At 40.1% G+C, this 13,746-nt stretch overlaps 1 pseudogene; it reads left to right on the top strand.

The window, feature by feature from the left end:
- The first annotated feature begins 938 nt into the window (after positions 1-938).
- Positions 939-2,590, top strand: LOC109383912 (60S ribosomal protein L29 pseudogene; annotated as a pseudogene).
- The last annotated feature ends 11,156 nt before the right edge of the window (positions 2,591-13,746 follow it).

The raw sequence follows: 13,746 nt of genomic DNA, 5'->3' as shown, positions 1-13,746 counted from the left end.
GCCGGCGACTGATCTGCCTCACCCGGGAAGAGCGCAATGATGGTGCCAACTTGGGCCAGTGAAGCAACATCCTCCACAACTAGTCTGAAGAACAAAATGACAGAAACTTGTCTGTTCCCCTTCCCCCAATTCCCCAGCGCTGTTCCCATCCTCCAATTCCCCAATAAAAATCTTTAAAAATAAATAAATAAATAAATAAAAAGTTTATTTTAAAAACAGGCTAGTGAGAATCCACCTGTATATAATTGGCTGTTCTCTTTGGGTTTAACTTAAGGAGATATTTTCTTTTCTCTTTCTATCTTCCCCAATGTTGCAAACCATGTATTACCTGGAATTTTATGAATACATTCCGTATTCATCATCTCACATTTGGAAACCACCATAAATACATGAATTTGTAAGCAGGATTTTCCACATGGTTATTTAACAATGCCATCATCTCTTTTTCTTTCACACTGGTGAACTCTCATAACTTGAGGGGAGGGTAGCAGACACGTTTATACTGAGATCATAGAGCATTTATGGGATCAGAGGAAGGGTTTCCAAAGTTGAAAAGGACTCAAAAGTCTTTGTCAGTAAGAAGAAACTCAATTAAGGACATGGATTAAGAGAGATTTACAACCAACTGAAAGCGTGAGTCATTTAAATAATATTAATTCTTTCCCAAAGTGAGAATATGAGAGCTTCACCTGTCTGAATCTCCTTGTAAAAAACCCAGGCAAGGAATTCAGGTTGTTTTTTTTTTCACATAGACCATCTTCTACAGATGCTGAAATCATCGCAGCTCCCAATATTTTAATCTTTCAGGGGTCATTTGGGTCTTTAGCCAGGAAAAATATGAATAAGGCTTTATATAGAGTCCAATTTCTTTTAACACATGATAATTTCCCAAGGGTATCAATTGGGCATAAGAACTCCATCACAGTCCTCTCGGGATCATGGTGAAGACTGACCTGCCATCAGTGTAAGGAAGGCTTCTCATGCTCAGTGTCTGACCTCAAGTCCTGAAATCCTTCTGCTTGTCCAGTGCTCACTGTCAGGGGTTAATTGTTAAATCCAATCACTGAACCTGAGCAGCTTTTGATAAAGGGAGCCTTCCCAACTGCCTTTGGAATGAGAAAACTGGATCATGATTTTTCAGGACGGGGCCAGATACAGAAAAATGTAGCTAAGGTCAGAATAGTCTTTTCATTGTTACTTGGCATTCTTCACCCAAGAAGGAAGGCCTAGCAAATTAATTTGTATTATGTGCACTCAGACCAATGAAGAAGCAAAGAATCTTGATGGACTTTTGTCGTCACTGAGAAGTTTTTTACAAATTCACAAATCTTTTGTCGTCACAAAACAACAGAAGAGGAGCCTTCCTCAAGCTAATTTCACACGTGTACATTTCCTAAGGTAGTGACTGCAAATTTGAAATGGAGCTTGCCCCAGTGGTTCCCAAACTGTATGCTAAAGAACCCCGGGGGAACCACAAACCCCCAGTGTGCTACAGGGGTTTGTAAAATATAAAGTATTATATTTTCTGTGATACCTAGCAATGTTTCCAGGAACTATTTAGCTTGAAGGAGTTCACAATTTCAACATTAGATTGCAGCCACATGCCTTTAGATGACATTGTATCTTTGTGAAGCTGGGTTTTCTTCAGCTGCTGTGACAAAAAGCAAGAACCAGGCAAAAGCCAACATGGAACAGGAAACGAGGGTGCTGTGTCCAATGATTCCAAGGCCTGAGAAATTGTGCGGTGACCACTAGACATGCTGGCCCATTAACAAGAAACAGTGGTTATTTAAGGATGAAGTGAAATTTTATTTTATTTATTTATTTATTTGTTTTCAGCTGAGCCCACCTGCCACCTGTTGGCAGCTCAGCTTGGGCTGGGCATCGAACCGCTGTTGCTCAGAGCTTGCACTCTTGCGCGACCTCTTAACCAACTGAGCCACTCGGCCGGCCCTCATATTTTTATTTTGATTAATGTGTATTATATTTTCAAATGGCTACTTAGCTCTTTCTCTTCCGGTCCCAGGTGCTTTGGGAGCCGCGGGCTTTGGTGCAGACATGGGGCCAAGTCCAAGAACCACAGCACGCATAACCAGTCCCAAAAATGGTAGAGAAATGGCATCAAGAAGCCCCAAGCACAAAGATACGAATCTCTTAAGGGGGCGGACCCCAAGTTCCTGAGGAATATGCGCTTTACCAAGAAGCACAACAAGAAGGGGTTGAAGAAGAGACGGGTCAACATCGCTGAGGCCATGAGTGCACGGGCTCATGCCATCAAGGCCCTCGGAAAGCCCACGGAGGTCAAGCCCAGATCCCAAAGGGCAGCAGCCGCACGCTGCATCGACTTGCTTACATCACTCACCCCAAGCTTGAGAAACGTGCTCTTGCCACACACATCGCCAAGGATCTCAGGCTCTGTAGGCCAAAGGCCAAGACCAAGGCTCAAACCAAGGACCCCTCTGCGGCTGCCACTGCAGCTCTGCCTCCAGCTCAGGCTCAGGCTCAGGCTCCAGCTCCCAAAGGTGCCCAGGCCCCCATGAAGGCTCCAGAGTACAGGCCTCTGTCTGCTGATATGAGGATGGAAGAATGATGTGACCCCTGGGCTGCTGCCTGCATGGGGCTGGTGTCCTCCTGTGCTATTTGTACAAATACACCCAAGGCAGGATCTATCAAACAAACAAGCAAACAAATAAAAGGCTACCTACTTATGAGGATACAAATACTTAAGCTGTTTAGGTGCTACTACTAAATAAACGAAATTGTTAGGTATTTCTTTTGGCCAAGGGACATCATGAAAACTAACCACAACACTAAAAGGATGCTCTGAACTAAGAAATGTAGGGACCTCTGGAGCAGGCTGATGTTGCCCTCAAGTTAATAAAGGAGGTGAAAACAAACCCAAAGAGTGCAATGACTTGCTCATGTTATTTTTTTAATTCTCCCTATTTTGCCCAACTTGAATGGCTCATTAAGCTTTAGCTCTCTATTATCCCAAACCCAAACATACACTTTAAAATGTAATTAAAGAAAAACATCTTTTTAAAAATACAAATCATTCCTCCACCAAATAAAGCATAATACTTTGAATCAGATTTAAGATTTCTGTTCCCTAGCCATCTATTAACTAACTGGCAGCCTTAAGCCAGTTACTTAATTGAAAGAAAATCCCTTTTGCTGCATACCAAGTACTCCCCCCCCCCTTTGGTAAAATTAGAGCTCTAAGAAGTCAGAGGCGGCAGGAAACGAACACTTATGAGCAAGGTTACAAATGAAAAGCAAACAAAAAAACGCAATTAATGACAACTCAATTTAGTGACAACTCAATTAATGAAGCCTCTGGGAGGAAAAAAAATCTATGTGTAAACGTTGCCTCTAGTGAAACCACAAGGACCAGAAAACACCTCATGAATCACGTCTGACTGTGGTGGTCTCTATTTTCTTACAGGTCAAGGACACGCCACGGTTGAATCAACCAAACTCTTGCTCACATGCTCTCCAAGTGCTGGTGCACAGTCAGACGTACGTGTGGGCTGGTGACATTCAATCCCACAGCCTCCTCTTCACACATCCCCCTGCCCCAACCTGTCGGGAACTCAATGTTCAAGCCTCAGTTTTCCTATTTTCTAGACTCCAACTTCTATTAGAACTTGAGGGGCTCAAAAGCATTGGTATTTAGGCACCCTGACTGACTGCTTTGTTCCAATTCTCCGGCTGCTCTGTGCTTCTGTTTCCTCACCAAAAAATAGGGATAATAATAATTTCTACCTCACAGTGTTGCTGTAAAATGAACAAATACAAATAAAGCATTCACAATGGCGCTCATGGACCCCAATAAATATTGGCTATTATTATTATTAGGATAAATATCCATTATGGAGTTGCTGAATCAAATGATGATAGTATTTTTAGGCTTTTGAAATGTGTATAGAAATTTTCACCTTTTTTTTTTTGAAAGGGCCTATTTGCCTGAGTGCATCCTCATTAATATTAGATATTTTCAATTTTAAAAAATTCTCAATTTGATCTTTAGACCATCATCTTCTACTATACTCCCATCCCCGCCATATATAATTTGGTTTTCTATCATATTATGATGCTATTTAAGTAGTATTCTGAAGCATTTTGTACCATAACTCCAACACCCGTTTCTGAACTGACAGCTCTGTTTATTCTTGGAGTGCCTCTTCTTCGTGGCTGCAGGGCTGTCCTGGTGTGGTGGACCCTGGGGCTGCATCAGCAATAGCCTTTTCCTCTTCCTTCAGGCATCACCTCAGTTTCCACTCAGATACCTGTATTTCACCAACCCCACAACACTGTCCTTTTGTGTTCCCACCCCCGGTTGCTCATGTGATTTGGGAGCAGAGCAGAATGCCAAAACCCACCCCCTTAACCACTGAGCAGCACCCTTTAACCCAGTTCCTTAACCACTGAACAGGACCCCTTCAACTGTGAAAGGACGGACAGAAACCAACACCCTAAAAAGGGCTCTTTCTCTAAAGAGATAGAATCTTAAGAAGACACATATGAAAAATAAAAATGTACTACAGACAGAGGGAGATGTTACAGAAACAATACGTATGAGGAAAAAAGTGGATTTTAAACTGAGAAAAATGTATCTTATCAGAAGAGAAAAAGATATGAAATTTAGTTAAAGATAAAAAGAGAAAGTAAGTCCAAGTAAAAGGGAAAAGTACATTATGACATATATAGAAATGAAAAATGGGTATGTCTTAATAAACAGTTAAAAATGAAAGAATTATATGTAATAAATTAAGAAATGTTGGGGTATAAAGTGAAAAGGAATAGAATTTCCCATAAAATATTTTAATGTTTCAATTCAAATAGTATTTTAGAAATAAATGGCCTTAATAATCTGAGGAAAAGCAAACTTAACCTAAAGAACAGAACCAAAAACACAAGGATGGGTGTCTAGGAGATACATATAACAGAAGTTCAACATTTGCTAGTATTTTCTTGAAGATTTTCGTGTCCACAATCATAAGATATATGGTCTGGAGTATTCTTTTCTTGTGGTGTCTTTGTCTGGTTTTGGTATCAGGGTACTCTAACTGGTCTCATAAAATGAGTGGTGAAGTATTCCCCTTTCTTCTGTTTTTTGGAGGAGTTTTTGAAGCATTGGTATGAACTTTTTTTTAAATGTGTGGTAGAATTCAGGGATGAAGCTATCTAGGATTTTCTTTTTGCTACTTTTTGTTACTAATTCAGTCTCTTCCGTTTGTCCCCCATCAGCCCCAACCCCTCCTCTTTACCCCTCCCTTCTCCCCACCCCCAACTCTCCATCCTAACCCTTATTATTGGCTCTTCTTCATCTGTGACAGGAGATCAATAATCTAAGTGCCCACTCTTCTGCTTGGTTCTCACTCAGATTTATGTGCTGTTTCTGGACCCCCATGAGAATAGAGAATACTTCAGCGATCACTTGAGACCAGCCCTTAGGGCATGTTTTCCTGGACTTTGTGATTTATATCAACTTGTTCATCCTGTAAAGGGCCCTGGAGATACCACTTTATGGTTTGAAAAGCCAAACAGGTCACTCTTCGAGAGGACCTTCAAGAAATCAGAACACCCCAAGGCTTACAGGCTAAACCCATAGGAGAGAGATTTAGAATCCATTCCCACTGCCTTCCCTCAAAAATTTATCAGTTAAAGATACACAACTGCAGGCCTCTAACTATAGACATAGATGAGAATGTTTGGAGGAACTACGCGGGTCTCACTCTAGACACCCAAACAGCTTCTGCCTCCATCACTAGCTTCGCTAATGGCTCACACCAGGAATTAGAGATGTTATCTAAAAACACAGTGTCAATTCTCCTCTTTCTGAAATATATACACTAGGTCAACACCATGAGGACCATTGCAAGAAGGCTAAGTAAACACAGAGCAAACTCATGACTGGACAACTTAACAATTTGAAGGGAAGCAGCCGTTCAATCTGTTCCCTCCAAAATCCCCATAGGTAGGGATGTTTACAGATATTGTAAAGAAAAGGACACTGGACTCGCGATTGCCTGGCCTTAAAATGCAAAAGGGCACAAGAGTCTGCAAATCCATCTCCCCATGAATTTCCTCATGAGTCTTCCCCTGTGTGTCCACAACTAACTCAATGCACGGAGGGAAATTATCATCCCCATCAGTGGTCACTCCCTTCCCTGCGGACTCACGGGCAACATATCTACTGTGTGTGAAGACCTCCAATTTTCCTACCACCATGGAGTAGGCAAACCACGCCCTGGGAGCCTTCCACAAGACTGCCTTTATCTAAACCTCTCTCTCACAAGGATTTCTCACTACCTAGCACAGCTTTTTGCTTAGCTCCACTGCTGGCAGTAAACCCTTAGGAAGAGAGTTATTTTCCAACCAGAATATCAATATGTTCTCCCAAGGACACCACCACTGAAGTCCCTAACTCTACTTACACCTTTGTCCTTTATCGGCTGTCATTCACTATCCACCTTTTCTTGCTCATATTCAAAACCCCTGAACCCCTTTAAATCTTCAGGTGAAAACTATGTTAATTAAGATTCCTCACTCCCTTTGGTCTGCTTGCTCCCCTGATCTAGGCCAACTCTGGGAGGCTGAACTGCTCAAAGTAGAAATAGACCTTTCCATGCCACTGCCAAGATTTCTGCCATGTTATCTAAAACTAGAAGCCCCCTTAAGGTCTACAACCTATAGTTCAAGGACGCCTCAACAAGGGGTGGGTGAGAGAATACATTCAGGTATGGGAGAGAGAGTTAACACAGGTGTAGGTGAGAGAGCCAACCTGGGTGTGTGTGATTAGAGTGTGGATGATCTCTCATCCACTCTCAGGTGGGCATAGAGCTGAGAGTCAAGCCAGCGTGGACGATAGAGCCGAATCAGCTGTGGAAAAGAGCCAATTTAGGTCTGGGTAAGAGAGCCCTCCTTTCTCCTGGTATAGTCAAGAGGGAGGCAATTTCAGATTGGCAGGGGAATACTGTTACTGGGATTATACAAAAAAAAAAAAAAAAAGGGTGGGGGGACTCTTTTTTTTTTTAGTATCTTTTTCTTCAGCAGTGGAAGCCCAATTAGCTGGTGGTAAGATGAGTTTCGTTTCCTGCCATTCACTGGCCTAACTGTGGGTGTGTCCGGCATTGTGGGGGTATTGACAAGGCCTCAGCGGCCTATGGGCGGAATAAGCTATGCTGTTCCCAGGGCTTTCTCCCTGCTGTCTTGGCTCACAAGCAAGGGTATATGAGCAGAAAAGAGGCCAACTTCGTAACTCCTCATTTCCTGAAGAGAGGGAATTAGTACATAAACATTGAACATGACTGGGGCCATTATGCTAAGTCCAGCATTCATGAAATTTTCCTGTGTAGCTGACCTTTGGAAAGTCTCAAGCTATAACTATGTATGAAATGTCTGCCTCTGGTTTCCAGGAGTACATGACCATTAATTTTTCCTCTGTTGTGCTCAATGTATTTACTGGCACCAGGGAACAAGGCAGACTGCCTCCCGTGGCTGCTTTTCCATCTGTAAGTTTGGACAGCTGCTAACTTAAGACTAGGTGGTCTTACGGGAAAAGGCTTTGTTTCAAAATTCAAAGCCATTGAGTTCCAACCCTGTCAAAGTCAAATATTTCATTAAAATTCCTATTAACCTTTTCTCATAAGAGTAACTCTAAATTGATTCTTAACCCATTTTGAAAGGTTGAAACAATCAATAATTCATCCAAGGACTTGCACATATTTGAGGCCTCCCCACCTACTCTCAGACCCCCATCTAAGCACCTCCCCCGCTGGAGAGTATAAGCAGCTCATCCTTCAGAAACAGCAAAGACCTTGACAGTGGGGGGAATAGCAAGAGTTCTGGCCTCTAAGAGTAAAAAAGATTTGATCTCTACGACTTACCAGAAAAACCTTCTCACAAAACTTACTAAAGAAACTTGTTCCAATCACTTCACCTCTCTGTCCCTCAAGGTTCCTACAGACTCACCTTGTAGCTGATGGACTTACAAAAGGTTAAGAAAATAAAAATATAACATTTATTGTTTCTTTCCCATTATAAAAGTAACATACATTTATTTATTTTGTAGGCAACTAAAACCAGAAAATGACAGAACAGAGTTTTGCTTTTTTTTTTAAGATTTTTATTGGGGAATTGGGGGAAGGGGAACAGACAAGTTGCTGTCCTTTTGTTCTTCAGTCTAGTTGTGGAGGACGTTGCTTCACTGGCCCAAGTTGGCACCATCATTGCGCTTTTCCCAGGCGAGGCAGATCAGTCACCGGCTTCTGGACAGCTGCTCACTGCGGCTGCTGGCCGCTAACGCTGGCTGCTGGCTACACATGGTAGCCCATGGCAACCCACTACAGCAGGGGCTGCAGCCTACACCATCACTGGTGACTCACGGCAGCCCAGCTCCAGGTTGAGCTGTTGTTCAGCATCTTAGCTGTAGAGGGCAGTGTCACTGGCCCTCATATGTGGGATCCAAACCGGGGCCCTCTGGTATCCCAAGCCAGCTCTTAACCATTGCGCCACTCGGCCGGCCCAGATTTTTGCTTTTAATAAAGATATTATAGATATTGTATTTTTAAATTTTTAAGAGAAAAAAATAAAATAAAATTATAAGAAGAAAGAACCAGCAAATGTACTTTTTAAAATACTCCTAACTTCCACAATAGAAACATCTACAATAGGAACATCAACACAAAAATGAAAATGAAAACTAATGACAATCCGATTTGCCAATACAATGGCATAGAACTTAATGTGGAATTTTGTCTGAGAATAATATGACACCATGTACCAGTGAAAATCTGAATAGCAGCTTGAAATAAAATGACTTTTGGATAAAAACGTGGCTATCCACCTCTGTGGAACTTCAGAGACAAAACACTCTAAAAGCAAAAAATGTTTGTAGCCCTCCAGTTTAAGTAGCTCAAATCCATAGAACTGATCTTAAAGGCTGTTTATTCAAAACCACATCTTCTCACTGAAATAATCAACTTGATTTATTCTACTGAGGTTTTTTGTGAACTAATAAATAATATAATCGAATTTTGTGACTCTTCAGTAAACACTAGAAAAGAAGGTGTATTTTGTTTCAAGATACAAAGTTTGACATACACAGATTAGGCTTACTTCATTAATTATGCTAATCAGGGTTGCCACATCCTAATTCACTTTTCTATTATTTGATCTCACATGACCAAAAGGTGAATCTAAGACTCCTTGTATTTCAGTTTCTCCTTGTATCTCTTAAAGTTTTACCTTATAAGTTTGATGTTTTAAAAAACTTTTAAATTTAATTTTTAATTTTTATTTAACTATTTTCAACTGTTTTTATTTAATTGTTTATTTTTAGCTTTTTATTCTTTAACTATTTTTATTTTATTTAACTTTATTCATTTTAACCTTTCATTTTTATTCTGGAATGATTACAATCTAATAGTAAAGTTATAAGAAGAAAACAGAGAATCCCCATAGACCCTTCACCTCAATGCCCCAATTATCAACCTTTTACCATATTTGCCTTATCATTTATTCTCTTTCTATTCATCTGTATTATTATTATTTTCTGAGCCATTTCAGAATAAGTTGCAGACATGATGTCCTATTACTCCTAACTACTTAAGTATTTCCTAAAACTAAGGTCACTCTCCTACAGAAAGAAACACAGTACATTCAGCAAAATCCGGAGATTAGTATTGATGCAAAACTACCATCTGATCCACAAACTCCATTCTAATTGCCTAGGTTATCCTAATAATGTCCTTTGTAGATGCAGGATCCACCTGAACCATACACTGCATTTAATTGTCATGTCTTTTCAGACTGCTTCAGTCCAGACCAGTTCCTCCGTCTTTACTTGTCTTTTATGCCCTTGGTAGTCTTAGAGAATACAGCCAAGTTAACTTGTGGAATGTCCCTAACTTTGGGTTTGTCTGATATTTCCTCATGATTACATTCAGATTATGCATTTTAGTAAGAATACCAAAAAAGCAGCGCTGTGTTCACCTCAGTGTATCATCGCACGAGGTACATAATGCCAATTTGTCTCATTGCTAGTGATGTTAACTGTTAACACGTGGTTAAGATGGTATCTGCCAGGTTTCTCCATAGTAAAGGCAATTGTTTGTGGTGACTTAAAAACTGTGTGTTTATCCTCTTCCTCATGGATGACTCTTGCCTGAATTATTACCATGATGAATGCCAAAGGTAGATTTTTCTATACCATATTGATTTTCTATATGATGATGAATGCCAAATGTGGATCATTACTCATTCTACTTTGAGTGGTTGACATTCTGTCTTTACTTATTCATTTATATCAGAAGAGACCCACAGATTCTTACTTTATTCACTGGGTCATATCTCTTACTCTTCTTATTTATTGTGATGCTCAGATTGGGTTTGCAGAAGCTCCTTCAAGATGGCTCTTACGAAATTTTGACATATTCCCAACATAGTTGGCATTTCCTTACTTTCTGACACAAGAAGATATTCCAGGCTCACCTTGCATTTTCCCTGAGCAGCCTGGAAGCAGCCATTTTTCAAGAAGCCCTAGTTATGTTTATTGGAGAATGATATTAGAAACCAAGATCTGGGTGCTAGATATGCTCATTGCTATTGGACTATCATTGCTTCTAGACATTTTAAGCGGACAGAACTAGGAAACATATGTGTACACACACACACACACACATCTGTATCAATTTCCCTATACATATTAACCATGAGTTCATATTGATGTAATTCTTATTTAACACAACAGAAATGATTTAAACTTTCCCTTTTTCATATTTGTAATCCTCTAAGGGTTGAAATATGGCTCTGATTATCCTAATACATCTACTTACTTGCTCAGTTACCCTGTATGACAAATCTCCTGGCCAGACTATCCATTTGGCCCCAAGCCTGCTGGGCCCACAACTACACAGATGTCCTCCCTGGCCCAGCTCTGCCAAACTTGCTGGTTGTGTCACTGAATTGTCAGCCCCCAGCCCCACCAAATGCACTAGTCACATCGGTCCAATCCTTCCTTGCCACTGACAAGGAGAAGGAGAAGGGGGACTATATATTTTTGATTCATTAATATTGATAACAGTAGTAATCTTCAATGGATAATGTTCCCATTAGATTTATAAAGTACCATACTTTGCCTGTTTAATTCTTTGTATTCTTAATTCAGTGTAGTCCGAAATATTTACTTTTTTTATTTTTTTCAAAATTGGGGAATTGGGGGATGGGATCAGTGCTGGGGAATTGGGGAAAGGGGAACAGACAAGTTGCTGTCCTTTTGTTCTTCAGTCTAGTTGTGGAGGACGTTGCTTCACTGGCCCAAGTTGGCACCATCATTGCGCTCTTCGCAGGCAAGGCAGATCAGTCGCCGGCTTCTGGACAGCTGCTCACTGCAGCTGCTGGCCGCTCACACTGGCTGCTGGCTACATACGGTAGCCCATGGCAACCCACTGCCACAGGGGCTGCAGCCTATGCCGTCGTGGCGACTCATGGCAGCCCAGCTCCAGGTTGAGCTGTTGTTCAGCATCTCAGCTGTGGAGAGCAGTGTCACTGGCCCTCATATGTGGGATCCGAACTGGGGCCCTCTGGCGTCCCAAGCCAGTTCTTAACCATCACGCCACTTGGCTGGCCCAAAGATTTACATTTAAAAAAAAATTTTTTTATTTTGAAATAATTTTAGATTTACAGAAAAAGTTTCAAAGATAGGAGAGTCCCATATACCCCTCCACAGCTCCCCCTAATGTTTACATCTTACACAACCATGGTACATTTGTCAAAATTGAGAGGTTAATATTGGTACATTACTATTAACTAAGCTTCAGATTTTATTTGGATTTCACCAGTTTTTGTATGAATACCCTTTTTCTGCATCAGAATCCAATCTATTGGGTTGTCAGAAAAGTCATGACACATTTTTGCAACGAAAAACATAGAAAAAAATACGTCATGACTTTTCTGACAACCCAATAGCATTTAATCATCATATCTCCTTAGTGTCCTCTAGTCTGTGGCAATTCTTCAGTCTTTCCTTGTCTTTCATGACCTTGACAGGTTGAGGAGCTTTGGTCAGGTATGATGTAGAATGTCCCTTTATTTGGTTTTCTCTGATGTCTTCATTGTGTTTAGACTAGGGTTATGGGTTTGAGGGAAAGAATACTGAAGGTGAAGTGCCTTCCTTTCTCCCCACATCATATCGGGAGTACATGACATCAACATGACCTGTCACTGGTCATGTTAACCTATCGCAGACCTCTCCACCATGAAGTTACCATTTTCCTATTTCCAGACTGTGTTGTTTGGAAGTCAATAAGTCTGGTCCACTGTCAAAAGGGGGAGGGGGAAGATTACACTCTACCTCTTGGAGGGGGTGTATCTACATATATTATTTGTAATTCTTCTGTAAGAATAAGACTTATCTCCTTTCCCTTCTTCATTTATTCAACCATTTCTTTATATCGGTATGGATTCATGTTCTGTTTACTATACACATAGACACATAGATACAGAAATAATTATAGTTATATGTATGTTCATGGAGCTTCACTGCTAAGAGGACCTAGAAAGAATGATAACCAATAGCAACAAGCACACCAGCTCTTGTCTAAATATCTTTCTTTAATGAAAAGAATCAGGCTCCTTTGGAAAATGATTGATTCTAGGGCTGGGGCTGAGAAACGACAGTATGAGCCCAGAGGACCTAGTGGTGCCGGAAGGTAAGAACATGTTCAAAAACAGAAGGATGGGAGTATGTCAAAGGGATACAGGAGCCCACCTGTATCCCTTTGCAAGAGTTCCTAGGTGCCAAAGCTGGAATAATTTGAGAAACAAAATAATGACAATAAATAAATAGAATAAACAACAATGAACTAAATAAATAATATAGTGTTGGATTACAATCCAAAATATAAAATAATTACATGTTGTTATCTAGACTTGCAGTCTTTACTCTGCACATATGCATTTCCATTATACACACACACGCGCGTACAAACACCACAGATTCATTTTAATACATTTGGAATAATACACAATGTTTTATGTGTGCTTTTTCTCATTTAGCAATATATCTTAGAGAGATTTCCTTGTCAGTAAACAAAAGATCTCCCACATTCTTTTTGTTATTATAACTGTGTATTATTTCAATATATGAGCACTTATGTTGTATTAAATCTTTTGCTATTGAAAATATGCTATTGACATAGCCATTCAAAATGCCATTCAATTTGCCATTCAAAATGCAATTCAAATTCAAATGGCCATTGCACAGCTACTGCAATGTGTATATCCATGGGATAAATTCCTGGAGGTAAATTGCTGGGTCATATTTTGTTTGAAAATTTGTGGTGGTTATTTTTTTCATAGCTACTTGTTTCTATTTTAGAATGAAAAATACCTTCTCAGATTTCCCTGAGAATACTAATTAGAGACTGTACAAATTCTCTGCCATATTCATTCTCTTCACAGGGGTCATGAACTCCAATGATTCATCTCACACATCTAGTCATTTTTCATTGTAGGTTAATGTTGACCTATGAAAATTAAAATTTTATTTTCATGTTTTTTTTATCATTGAACTTAATCTTCAGGAGAAAAGAGAGATAGATGCAAAAATGCACAAACTAAATATTCTATCTTGAAATAAAAATGTTTGCATACTATTTGGTCATTTTTTAAAAACAAATTCTAGATTAAGCACACTTCCATTTCATTAAGTGCTCTCCAAGTAGGAAATTTCAATGGCTG

Source organism: Hipposideros armiger, unplaced genomic scaffold, assembly GCF_001890085.2.
Source record: "Hipposideros armiger isolate ML-2016 unplaced genomic scaffold, ASM189008v1 scaffold_91, whole genome shotgun sequence".
Taxonomy (NCBI): domain Eukaryota; kingdom Metazoa; phylum Chordata; class Mammalia; order Chiroptera; family Hipposideridae; genus Hipposideros; species Hipposideros armiger.
The sequence above is the reverse complement of the archived record's forward strand: the minus strand, read 5'-3'. Positions and strand labels throughout refer to the sequence as shown.